General features: G+C 37.3%; 1 protein-coding gene across 2 annotated transcripts in view; it reads left to right on the plus strand.

The window, feature by feature from the left end:
- Positions 1-14,205, plus strand: part of Nox4 (NADPH oxidase 4) — a 147,336-nt gene that overhangs the window by 84,271 nt on the left and 48,860 nt on the right. The window lies entirely within an intron of this gene.

Here is a 14,205-nt window from a genome sequence, read left to right on the forward strand (position 1 = left end):
TTTATTTGTGTGTGTGTGTGTGTGTGTGTGTGTGAGTGTGTGTGTGTGTGTGTGTGTCTTCACGTGTAGTTGCACGTGTGCCATTAGAAGGCAATTTGTGAGAGTAGGTCCTTACCTTCCACAATAGATTAGGATTAAAGTCACTCGGTTTGAAATGCAATCACTTTTACCTGCTGAGCCCTCTCCCCAGACCCATGTTGCGGATTTTTAACAGTGACGTTGCTTGATGAAGTATGCTCTACCATAGGCAATGAACAGGAAATAAAGAAACCTTTATGCTTGTTCCATAATGATCTTTTCAAGAGTAACCTACAGTATACAATGTATAAGATGTAGATGAAGTGGCTGCACAGTACTGGAGGAAGAGGCACCTAGTGTCAGACTGGTCTGCATTTTATTAGGAACTGCATCTCATGAATGCATAAGTGACACTGTACATTTAGAGGAGTCTTAAGAGCACAAGGGTGCAAGATGGGATTTTCCCTTTACAATCATGGTGGTAAAGATAGTCAAAGGAATTGAATTATTATATTGTTTCTCTTCTGTCATTAATCATATTTCTATATCAATGATGTAAGACTGTTACCTTAACCATGATTCTGTTTAAAATACCTAATCTGTGCTGGATGTGATTATTGTAGAATAATTTCACCATTAGCATTTTACTCTGTTATTTCAGTGGTATAAATTGCACATTATTTTAAAGTTTTTTTGTGTTTCACCACAAAAGTGTTATATACACAATACACACATATAATTAGTCTAAAATTTTGCTATGAACAATGTGTAGTTAATAATAGACACTGAGAGACCCACTATATATGTTACATAATGTCTTTTATTGATGTTTTGTTATGAAATTTTCACATTGCCCATTATAGTGTGCAGATATAGCTAACTATTTGAATCTAAGTAAAATAAGAACAATGGAACACCATGGATTTGCTTTGATAACATAAAACTACACTAAGCAGAGTGAAAGAAATTTTAAATGCAACTTTAATTAAAGACATCCAAAATACTTAGGCCATTCAATAAAGCATGAATGCTTCAGGTTCTATTCACTTGATTGTTCAAGAAAACATTCAGATAGCATATGTGTTATGTGTGTTAAGGACCTTTTTAAATTTGGAGTTCTTATAAGTTGGCCATGACAACACTAAATTATAGTAATTTATGGTTACAGCATGTAGAGTAAAATTATAAAACTTACTATAAACTAAAACTGATGTCGAATGCCTGTTTTGCTTTTGATTCAAGTAGTTTTTTCCATGTATAAACATTTTATTATTTTTAATTAAATTTTTATTTTTATATTAATTATAGTTTATTGACTTTGTATCTCACCTGTAGCCCCTTCCCTCAGTCCCTTCCAATGCCCCCCTCCTTCATCTCTTCCCTGCCCCTTTCTAAGTCCACTGATAGGGGAGGTCCTCCTCCCCTTCCACCTGACCCTAGTTCATCAGGGCTCATCAGGACTGGCTGCATTGTCTTCCTCTGTAGTTTAGCAAGCCTACTCCTCCCTCGGGGTGAGGGGAGGTCAAAGAGCCAGGCACTGAGTTCAGGTCAGAGACAGTCCCTATTCCCTTTATTGGGAAAACCACTTGGATACTGAGCTGCCATGGGCTACGTCTGAGCAGGGGTTCTAGGTTATATCCATGTATGGTCCTTGGTTGGAGAATCAGTCTCAGAAAATACCCCTGTGCCCAGATATATTTGGTCCTTGTGGAGCTCCTCTCCTCTACAGGTCTTTCTATCTCCCCCTTCTTCCATATGATTACCTGCACTCTGCCCAAGGCTTGGTTATGAATCTCAGCATCTGCTTTGATACTCTTCTGGGCTGAGTCTTTCAGAGGCCTTCTATGGTAAGCTCCTGTCCTGTTACTTGTTTTCTCTTACTTCCAATGTCTGTTCCATTTGTCTTTGTAAGTGAGGGTTAATCATTTTACCCCTGGTCCTCCTTCTTGTTTAGCTTCTTTAGGTGTACAGATTTTAGTATGTTTATCCTATCTTTTAGGTCTAGTATCCACTTATAAGTGAGTGTATACCATGTGTGTCTTTCCGCTTCAGGGATACCTCACTCAGGATGATCTTGTGGTACTATCAACAGTTTTTAAAATTTATTTGTTATTTATTAAAAGTTATGCACTTTATACAATTTATCCCAGCTGTAGCCCCCTCCCTCATCTCCTTTCAGTCCCACCCTCCCTCCATCTTCTCTCCTAGTCCACTGATATGGGAGGTCCTCCTCCCCTTCTCTCTGACCCTAGCCTATTATGTCTCATCAGAACTGGCTGCAGTGTCTTCCTCTGTGGCCTGGCAAAGCTGCAGCTCCCATGGGATGGTGATCAAATAGTAGGCAACTGAGTTCATGCCAGAGACAGGCCCTGTTTCCCTTACTAGGGAACCCACTTGGAAACTGAGCTGCCTATGGTGTACATCTGACCAGGGTGTCTAGGTCCTCTCCAATGCATGGTCCTTGGTTGGGGTATCTGTCTCTGCAGGGCCCTGGGCCCAGAGTTTGTGCTCTCCTTGTGGAGAGTTTTGGTCTCCTTGTGGAGCTCCTGTCTTCTCCAGATCTTTCTAGCTACCCCTTCTTTCATGATTCCCTGCACCCTGCCCAAAGTTTGGCTATGAGTCTCAGCATCTACTTTAATACCCTGGTGGGTGAAGTCTTTTAGAGGCTCTTGTTCTGTTCCCTGTTTTCTCCCTCTTCCAGTGTCCATCCCGTTTGCCTTCCTGAATGAGGATTGATCATCTTACCCAGGGTCTTCCTTCTTGTTCAGCTTCTTTAAGTATACAGATTTTAGTATGTTTATCCTATATTGAATGTCTAATATCCATTTATCAGTGAGTATATATCATTTCTGTCTTTCTGCTTCTGGGTTACCTCACTCAGGATGATCTTTTCTAGTTCCTACCATTTGCCTGCAAATTTCATGATTTCCTTGTTTTTATTTGCTGAGTAGACTCCATTGTGTAACTGTACCACAACTTCTGTATCCATTCCTCTGTTGAGGAACATCTGGGTTATTTCCAGATTCAGGCTATTACAAATAAAAGTTCTATGAACACGGTTGAGCAAATTTCTTTGTTGTATACTTGAGCATATTTTGGATATATGGCTAGGAGTGGCATAACTGGATCTTAAGGTAACACTATTCCTAATTGTCTGAGAAAGCGCCAGAGTATTTCCAAAGTGGTTGTACAAGTTTATATTTCTACCAGCAATTGAGGAGGGTGTTCCTTTCTCCACATCTTCTCCAGCATGTACTGTCACTTGAGTTTTTTAACTTAGCCATTCTGATGGTTATCAAGTGAAATCTCAGGATTATTTCCTTGATGACTTAAGGACATTGATCATATCTTTAAGTATTTCTCTGCCAGTCAATTTTTAATTTACTTACATTTCTTTGTAAGTTTCATACATTGTGAATAATAAATTGCTGTTGTTTCCCCTTCATTCCCATCTCTCCCTCTAAAACATTTCTTTCTGAGAAGCCATCTTTCTACAGTAAAGTCTTTGTATGGAAAGGATGGGGCTTTTTAGTTACTGCCAAATTACAAAGAAACCCAAGTGCTACCACTGAATCCAAATGTAAAGGCGATGTAAAGGGTAGTGCTAAAATAAATTGCAGACTGAATTATTTAGACATCATAATTTTTATCTGGGTAGATGAAATGTTGGGTATTTATTTAAGTTACGTGCATACAATATAAACATTAATAAAAATTTATAATAAAAATTGTTGGCTGCTATTTCCAGAAAGTAATGACTGGGAGAATATGTTCTATGCTCGTTGTTGCTATAAACCCTGAATGCCAATGGTTAGTCATCAGTGGAACATACTACTCTAGGCTCTAGGAGGATGAGATTTTAGTCTTACAACCAGGGCACAGATATGGTTTTCAAGGCTGCATGATTATTTATATGGCTATACCTAGTGGTTGTTAGGTTTTACTTATTTAAAGGAATGAGTTTAGGAGGAAGGAAAATCTTTGAGAATCCTGAGCTGTCTAGGAAATTGATAAAACTTTTTGGGGAATAGCCCTAAAACATAATTTCTGTGGTCCTTTGATGGTGGTTATCTCCTGTCATATGGCAGATTAATTCTGTTATCCTCAGTTACATCCTGTGTCCATCAGCCTCAGCAGTGATTGCCAACTGAGCTTGCCAGGAGCCATCAGAGAAAATATCACTGTCTGTGGCAGCTGTAGCCTTACGAAATGTGTTAGTGAAGCAACAGGACTTGATACAGAATTGAACTTGTGGGCGTTGTTTTTACTATCTGTCAGAGTTCTTGGGTCATTGGATACATTGCCAGTGAGCAGGAATATGGTGGTAGGTGTCTTGCTTTCTGAGCAGTAGCGTTTTAACTGTGTGCTTAAGTTACCCAGTGAGCAAAGTGTGATCACATGTGGCTCCATCCACTTGCTGTTCCATGTCATTCACTTAGACGAAGTACTTTAGCGTAACTCCACTGTCTTTAGTTTACATTCATTTATTATTTACTTTCTGGTTCATTTCGTATGTATGTGTGTGTTGGCACATGTGCGTTGGGGTATGGGTAGAGGTCCCAGGCCAACTTGCAAGAGTGAATTTTCTCCTTCTACCATGTGGGTTGCTCAGATTATCAGACTTCATAGCAAGTTCCTTTACATGCTGAGCCATCTTGCTACCCTTCTTTAATATAATGTTTCTTTCTCTTTTCAACATTTACTTTGTTGTTTATTAATTTATAGCTTTATGTGTGAATACTATATTTATATCATTTCAATTCCACAATCTCCCTCTCCATCTCCTCCTGGATCTTTCCTGACTTCCTATCAATTTTATGACCTTTTTCCTTAATTATTATGATATATATATATATATGCATGTTTAGATTATGTCTATATGTGCCTTTATATATACATGATTTTATATATGCATATATAGATGTGTGAATTTATGTGTATATGTGTATCTATCTATATGAATGAGTATATATACATATATTCATACAACTTGTTGAGTTCATTTGGTGTGGTTACTCAAGTCTGTACATTTAGGATGGACCCTTGGGAATGGATAACTTATGAGGAGCTTGTTCCTGGAGAAGACTGAACATAAACATAAAAGTTTTGAGATTAGGGAGAACAAATGCAGTTCATGTAACTTATAGTGTGTTTTACATAATGAGATACATCTTTTGACTTAGTTGTGGACACAGTTGAGAAAAATACCCCTTCAGTTTACAAAGTAGTTGTAATTCTAGATATTTGATTTCCAGATTAAAGTAGTTCAAAACCTTTAATTTTTATAATTATAAATGCTTCTTCAATTTGCATGAATGTTCAACAAGTTCAAAGTATTTTCCACAATGTGCTGAATATCCAATGTTCCCGATCCTTCCTCTTCGATTTCGGTAAATTCTAATGGCCATTTGAGAAAAAAAAAATGCTGTAATAATTGCACAAAACTTACCCTAAGAAGTATCGTTGCCTTACTTTTTAAAGAGTTCATAGTTCAAGAAGGAATACACTGCAGAACTGAACTCTGAAACATTCCAACTTACTATGTTCAGCACCGGTGACTTAAAGAGCACTAGCCACTAGATTAGAAAAGAACAGAGACCATTTGATTTACATACCACAGGAGCAGGCTTCAAAATAGGATTCATCAGTCGAAACAAATGCTTCTAAGAAATCAGGTAAAGTGAAGGTTGAACTAATCACTTCAGAAAGTATAATTTTGCCAGAGTGGTTGGAATAAAAGCCATATTGAAGTAGCTTCACGGGGCCATAACTTAAAAAGCAGATAGACATCCTGTGGGGTGCTGGAGTTACCTCAGGTCAGCCCAATCTAGGGGTCTTTTCTCCCCACTTATGTATTCAGTGAAATCATGTAGGGTAGTTTCCCATCATTCACAGTGGGGGTGTTAATCCACAGAAATTAACAAGTGTCATCACAGTGACATGAAGTTTTCCCCAGAATTCCTATGCTGAAACTTTATTTCTAGTGTTGTCACAACACTAGATACTGGGTGTATCTGGATGGTGGGGCCGCTGTAAGGTCTCGGAGGAATTAAGCTTACCTATTTCTGGCCTTTATTCATGGCGCGGCACAGCAGCAAGATCGCATTTTGGAAACAGAAGCACCAAACATGCCACTTTGATGTTCACATTTCTGTGAGAGATAACTTTGTTTTTGTCAATGAATTCGTCAATCTGGGATATTTTAATTACATATTTTAAGAGTTTATACATTATTTATTTTAGTCTCTTGAACATTTGCCAGAACATTACAGTACATGTTTTAAACAGTACTTATTTTAAATGAAGTTAAGAAATATCAGCTAATAGAGTGTTATAAGGAGAAGTCAAGGAACTACATCAGGACATGTTAATACATTATGTAACTGCATTGTAATAATTGCAGCATATTTATATATTTCTGGGAGTGATGTGGATTACCAGGGTGAAATATAAAGGGTAAGATTTATAGTTCTAGAAACACAGAAATGTACAGTTATAAAATCGAAGTCCACAAGTGCCTCCAAAGAGGTTTGATCCAGTGTGTACGTGGCTGACTTGAACTTCCCTAAGGAAACATGGATTCTTCTTGCTTTATAAAAGGAGGAAGGCAGAGCAGATGGATACAGAAGATGACTAACACTCCTTTGGTACACTTGGCTGAAAGAAATAGTATCTTTGTTTCAATTCCTCCTGCTTGTAATGGAAATAAATGGTAGGATTAACACAGAGAATGAAGATGCAAAGGCGAGTAGTGATGTTGAGGAGAAGAAAGATACAATGGATCATTTGGAGTATTGCTGAGTGAATCCCTGTTCCTTCTGAACTGTGCTGAGTAGTCATCTGAGGTGTGTGTTCCTAATTTTGAAAAAGGATTAATTCAGAATAATTGTGATTTCTTTTTCACTTATGGCTCACTATTACAAATTAGCAGTTGAGCAGGTGGTAAATTGGATTTTAATTGACATCAAGTCTACTTCTAAAAAATGTATCATATCTGCCACTCTGAATTCATTCTTTATAATATGGTCTAGAAGCCTTAAAACAGCCATCAAATTAGGTGACCTTTCATGTTTAAGACGCCGTAATAATTTCTAGTTGTTTCGAAGGTGAGGAACAAGAGTATCTTCCTTGCTGTAGAATGACCCTGTTATAAATCTATTGGTGGGAGAACACACCATGACCAAGGCAGCTAATACAAAGAAACATTTAATTGAGAGCCTGCTTACAGTTTCAAATAGTTACTTCATGATCATCATGGCCGGAGACAGACAGGCATGTCCCTGGAGCAGCAGCTGAGGCTTTACATCCTGATATACAGGTATTAACACACACATTAGAGAGAGACACACACAGGGCCTGGCATAGGCTTTTGAAACCTCAAAGCCCATTCCCCAGTGACTCACCTCCTTGAAACAAGGCCAAAATCCTCCAGCAAGGCTGCAGATGATGAGGAGGCTTTGCAGCAGACTTAGGAGGTTTTCTGCGCCAAAGCTATTGTTATATAAAAACTCACCTCTCTTAGAGTATTCTAGGATGACATAGCTCAATTAGCTCAAAGAAAGCCAGAGAAACATCGTGCTGTCGAGAGGTCAGGGGAGATTAATATTCAGAGGGAAGGACATGAGAAGATTGTAGGGATTGCTGTAATCTAGTCTTCTCATAGAGATGCTAGTGAAATGCTGCAGAGTTTAAGGTTGGAAGTCAAAACTTAATATGAGTTACCCTACCATTTTTCTGAATGGTGGAAATGGGGTAGGCCAGGTTAGAAACAAAAACAACAAATTAAATATTTCTACTAATGTCAAAGAGGTAAAGGAATTTAATCTCACATTCTAAGAAGGAAGTGATATAAAACAACGAGACTGGATTGCTGGCCAGCTTATGGTTTTGGAGAAGTACAAGGGGAAAAGTGGTGATTGCTGCAAACTACTATATAACTTAAGAGGAATAAGCAAAGAGAAACAGTTCACAAGAGAGGCATGTATTAATGTATCCTTTTTTTAAAAAAAAATTTCCTGTTTCTAAATTTTCCCCAAATTCTGCAAATGTTTGAATTCATATTGGTTTAGCCTGTGATTAGCAATGTAAAATGAGTAGGAAATATAGTGCTATTGCATGTATATGTTGAAGAAAGATATCTAGGTCAGGAAGAGATATGCTAAGTGTATCTATGATTCATGTTATACAAAGCTGTTTCCAGTCTCACAGGAGTCTGTGTGAAAATTATTGAAGATGATTGATTAGTTTGTTTAATAAAACATCAAACATTTTATTTGTTAACATATGATAAACCATTCAGTAAATATTATCTGTATTTAAAGTCCATATTTCATAGCCTCAGAAACCACAAAATTTTTGTATCAGAGAAATGAGAAGCATGCTATATGCACACACACACACACACACATGCACACGTGTTTTCAGTGATTTAAATGTCTATTTCCAAGAAAGAATGTATATTACTTTCTCCTTGTTTTCTGTTTATGAACGTGAAATCTGTGTTATCTTTTCTGTTCTTCTTAGTAGATGAGAGAGTTCATTTATAACAGCAGAAAATGTAAAGACTGCTTAGGAGATGGTAGGAATTTAACACGTATGTAGTTTTATTCTACATGTTCATTTTTCAAAAGTGAAAACAATTTTCTTTTGTTTTATTCATGGAAAGAATGCTATTTTTATGAGCCTAGAGGCAGAAGTATCACAGTAGAGAAGTTGTATAGATTATTTTTATTTTTATTTTTATTTTCAATTCTTCTATTCTCTTAGGAATTTCAAAGAGAATAGAAGAATTTACATTTTGTGTCATTTAGTATTTTCCACTTGAGTTTATAAAGGAAGATAGGAACAATGAAGACATTTCTTGGTAACATGTTTTTGATCAATATTGAAACTGTGACCATAAATACTGAATGTATAATAGTGAGTACGTCACTTTAACAAGTCAACCTAGAGTTAAGGTTCTAAATATTTTGAAAGGAGACAAAAAGGCATATGATAAGCAATTCATAATGGGAACCTAATAATAGAACTCTTGTTCTTCAAAGAAATTACAGTTTTAACACAAAATTATTTATTTATGAATACATATGCATAGTGTATTTTATAATGTGCATATATATATACACATATATGTACATAGACATACGTAACAACAATTAATGGAAAAAGCATCCATGACTTGAAATAAAGCAAGGAGGGGCAAGTGGTAGGGTTTAGAAGAAGGATAGGGAAGGGGAAATTTATTTGATTACAATCTCAAAAAACATAATCATTTACAGAATTTTAAAATAATTTAAAAAAACAAATGTAAAACAAGATGCCCGTACTAATATATAGGTAAAGGTTTTATGGTTGCAAAAATAAAACAGCGATGCTTTATTTTGGCTAGAGCTGGCTCAGCAGTTAAGAGCACTTAACTGTTTTTCCCAAGGATTCGGGTTAAGTTCCAAGCACCCACGTGGCAGCTCACAACCATCTGTAGCTCAGGTCTACTCGATCACTCCCTTTCCAGATCTGCACAGGCTACAGGCATTCAGGTTGGTGCACAGACATCCATGCAGAATACACATACACTTTTAAAATTAAAAGAACAGTCTGTGGGTTTAAAACAAATCAGGTTTGGTCTTCATAGACCTTTGGTTGGACATAGAAGTTTTTGCTGTATGCTATTAGCACATAAATGGCTGAACAAAGTAAAAAATAATAGTAATCAACTCCCCTAGATTAGTAAAAAAGATATATGTGCCAGGCTAGGTTCTCTTTCTCATGTAAATCTCTTCTCATGTAAATCAGGTATGCAAGGCATACCTGACACAGGTACTAATCAGCAGGACTTCATGGTCTCTGTGTCTGTGTAGAAAAATATATATTGTAATTCTTGACTAGCTGGAAATTCCACGGGGAAAAGGCTGAGCCATAACCTCTCTCCAGTGGGTCCATGCTTTTGTGAATTTATTGTCTTGTGAGATTTATAAGGTCTTCATAACAAATATTAAGAGAAAATTTTAGTCTTTTGGCAACGGACAAGAAAAATGAAATGCTTTTAAAAGTATTGAGCTGTCCTCTCCCCAGAAGCCTGCCTTTAGGAGAAACTATTTTACCAGCAACTAGCCTGATGGTGATATACTGAACATAACTTACGTGAGAAGCAGGAAACTGAATGTTCCAGCCTCTTCCAGCTGTTTATCCTTTTCTCTTTTTTCATTTTTTTTAATATTAATCACAGGCTATTTACTTTGTATCCCAGCTGTAGCCCCTTCTGTCATTCCTTCCCAATCCCATGCTCCCTCCCTCATCTCCCAGCCCCTTTCCAAGTCCACTGACAGCAGAGTACCTCCGCCCCATCCATCTGACACTAGCATATCAGGTCACTTCAGGATTGCCTGCAATGTCCTCTTCTGTGGCCTAGCAAGGCTGCTCCTACCTTCCGGGGGAGGGGCAGGTCGTAGAGCTAGCCATTGAATTCATGTCAGAAATAGTCCCTGTTCCCCTTACTAGAGAACCCACTTGGATACTGAGCTACCCATGGGCTACATCTGGGCAGGGGTTCTAGGTTATATCCATACATGGTCCTTGGTTGGAGAAACAGTCTCAAGAAAGACCCCTGTGCCCTGATATATTTGGTCCTGGTGGAGCTCCCGTCCTCTCCAGGTCTTACTAACTCCACCTTCTTTCATATGATTCCCTGCACTCTCCCCAAGGCTTGGTTATGATTCTTAACATCTGCTTTGATACTCTGCTAGGTAGAGTCTTTCAGAGGCCCTCTGGTAGGCTCCTGTCCTGTTACTTGTTTTGTCCTACATCCGATGTCCAATGCTGGAGAGGTTGTGGAGAAAGGGGAACCCTCCTCCACTATTGGGAATGTAAACATGTACAACCACTTTGGAAATCAGTCTGGCGCTTTCTCAGACAATTAGGAATAGCACTTCCTCAAGATCCAGCTATACCACTCCTAGGCATATATCCAAAAGATGCTCAAATACACAACAAGGACATTCACTCAACCATGTTTGTAGCAGCTTTATTCGTAATAGCCAGAGCTTGGAAACAACCCAGAGTTCCTCAGTTGAGGAATGGATACAGAAACTGTGGTATATTTACACAATGGAATACTACTCAGCAATGAAAAACAAGGAAATCATGAAATTTGCAGGCAAATGGTGGGAACTAGAAATGATCGTTCTGAGTGAGGTATCCCAGGAGCAGAAAGACACACATCGTATATACTCACCTAGATAGACCTATAAGATAGGATAAATATACTGAAATCTATACACCTGAAGAAGATAAACAAGAAAAAGGACCTGGGGTTAGATGCTCAATCCTCACTTAGAAAGACAAATGGGATGGACATTGTTTATCCTTTTCAAGCTAAGAAAAGAAGGGTAGAAAAGAAGCAGTACTTAACTTCATAGTGTCTAGACACAAGCTCATTGGAGCACCAAGACCGAACAAAGGGTACTTGCTAGCCCTTCCCTAATTTTTACTGGAAGATATGGACTGCAGCTCTTGCACCCAGCGCATTGGTGCATCAGAGTTTGATTTTGCACAGATTAGAAAACTTATATAAAGCAAACAACAGAAAATTATAGACTAGACAGAGTTAGTATCCAAGCTGGATTCAGATCCGCAGCCTTTGTAGAATTAGATGACTAGGAGTTGCTAAAAACTGAATAGTAAGCTAAGATCTTTAATGGAAAATGTAGAAGTCTTGCCAAAGCAGATTAAGTAATGTCTATAGCCAGAAACTTTAAAAAGAAACAAAGAGCAATGAAAAGTGCATGCTCATTAGACAGTGATCTTGTATTAATTAGGCTGAATAGATCCATTCACGGTGAGAGGAGTTGAGTGAAGGATTTGTAGGGACACAGAGGAGATCTTTTAGCCTTTTGTAAACCTTTTAAAGCTACGCCAAAGAAACTGCACTTCATTTTCTGACCCAAGGCCTAATCTCAATTTGAATAATAGCTCACCATCAACAGTGAGCGCAGGGAGTTCAGTGGAAATATTTTTACTGTTCAGTGTGATCATTAAGGCCTTTTCAAAGAGTGAAAGTCTGAGTTAGACCTTAAATCATGAACATGATTGATGAAAGACCTGAGTGGAAGATAAGAGGTCCTGACAGTAGGAAAGCAGATGAAGGAGGAAATCAGGGGTTCAAGGAAAACTGTTTAGTGTGCTGGGACAGGGCAGCATTATTTAATTCCGGCTCTTCCCTGATGCACCATTCTATATGCTTTGTCTTTGGCTAATACATCCTCTACTAAAGAACACAAAAGACTCACTGCTGGGTTGGTTTTTGAGGTTTCAAAAGACCATGAATTGCATGCTATTACTTTTCATAGCTCAGGTTTTAGGTGAGCATACTTTAAAAACACACGCACACAAAACCTTGCATTTTCTTTGAGTCCTGAACAAAATTGCCTATTCCTTTTTGAATATGAGCGTAGGTGGTATTAGAGTTTGTGCTGAAAGCAGAAACTGAATTAGTTTCAAGCTGAGCCTTGATCACTTTGAGGTGTTTCTTTTGTTCAGTGCCAACACTGTTTAAAAATGCATTTGCTGTGACAATTGTTAAGTATAGCATTTTCCTTAAAAGGTGGATTCTGTTGGAAAAAACTTAGTAACAATAATGTGTTTATCCAAGAATGCCTCTGATATTTGCTTTCACTTTGCTTGAACCTGTTTCCTTCCTTTCCTTTCTCAGTGTTTTTTTGTTGCTATAGCATAGCTTCCACAGCAATACAAAGGAATTTATATTTTAGGAGAAAGCCGGTAATAGACAGTGAATCATTGATGTGTTCGGAGGCCCAAAACTCTGTTTTTCGTTTCCAAAAGCTTATTTCACTTGTTAAAATGGTATGTTTAACAAGTAGGAAGCAGAATAATGGATGTCAAGGGAATAGAGTTTTTATCACCACTTTCCTAAAAGTGTAAGGGCCCATTGAAATATTTTTCTTTTTCTAACACAACACTGCCGTCCTTCTGACCTGCAGTGCCTCAATGTAGCAGGCTTAGGTGGCTTTTTCTTACTGTATAAACCTTAGACAAAAGGAGACCGGAGGGAATAAACCAAGAGAGCAGCGTGCTTGAGTTTTGTTTTGTTTTGTTTTTTAACTTTGCTTCTGTTTGGTTTTGTCTCTATGTCTTGGTAGCCAGTCGACATGTTAATAGGTTAATAGTCATGTCCTGTCTGATTTTTAGTTTCCTCACCTACCACACACATAACTGAGAAAATTGTTCCTAATCATTTCTCTGCTGAATATTGATGTCAAACTATAAATCTAGAATAAATACAGAAATACAGAAAAGTAAAATCTAGAATAAATATCTAATTCCATATAGAGCAGCATTGAAGTTGGATACATTTTCATATAGTTGCGAGAATCTGAAAGGAATGTAGTGCAGGAGCTACTCCTAGGACAGGGTGAATGTTTTGCCTCTACCCAGCTCTAGCGCTTGTAACTCATTTTAAACTCTGGCTGTACCTGTATTGTGTTTATGTTGTCTTCTAAAAAGTATGTATACGGGGTTGTTTTGTATGACTATATATATATATATATATATATATATATATATATATGAAAGAATAAGGTTTTGTTTTGTAGCTTTCTCACATTGGCCTTAATATTTATAGAAAGAAAGTTTTATAAAAAGCCAAACAGGCAGCTGACATTTTTCTTCTAAAATTGTTGTCTATTTCCTTTTGAGTTCTGTTACAGACTTGGCTATATAAAAAGATATTCTAGATTTCTTGATCTATCCAAAGTAATGTGCTTTGGATGCCTTTAATGTTGTTTTGAAAGCAACACTTTAAAGAGAAGCTATTGTCATTCAACACTAGTCACCATGGTAATGAAGGACATTATTTGATTTAAACAAACTTTTCAGAAGGGAAGTTTATGCTCTGTCTCTTTTTAGTTGATATGGCTGTCTCTAAGTCTGCCCTTTAATTTCCATTGTCTGAAGTAATTTTTTTTGGAAGATTAATGTGCATATTTATTTTCCAAAGAAAACAAACAACAAAACCTGAAAACCATTAAATTTTGAGTAACTAAGAGTAATACCCTTCTTTTCTTATTTAAGTAATTTTATAACTCCATTTAAAACCTTCTTAAGGAGCATCTACAATTCTTTTATTGTTTGAGAATTTTTTTTCAATAAAATGAGTTACCTTGATGAGAATTT

Source organism: Meriones unguiculatus, chromosome 14, assembly GCF_030254825.1.
Source record: "Meriones unguiculatus strain TT.TT164.6M chromosome 14, Bangor_MerUng_6.1, whole genome shotgun sequence".
Classification (NCBI taxonomy): Eukaryota; Metazoa; Chordata; class Mammalia; order Rodentia; family Muridae; genus Meriones; species Meriones unguiculatus.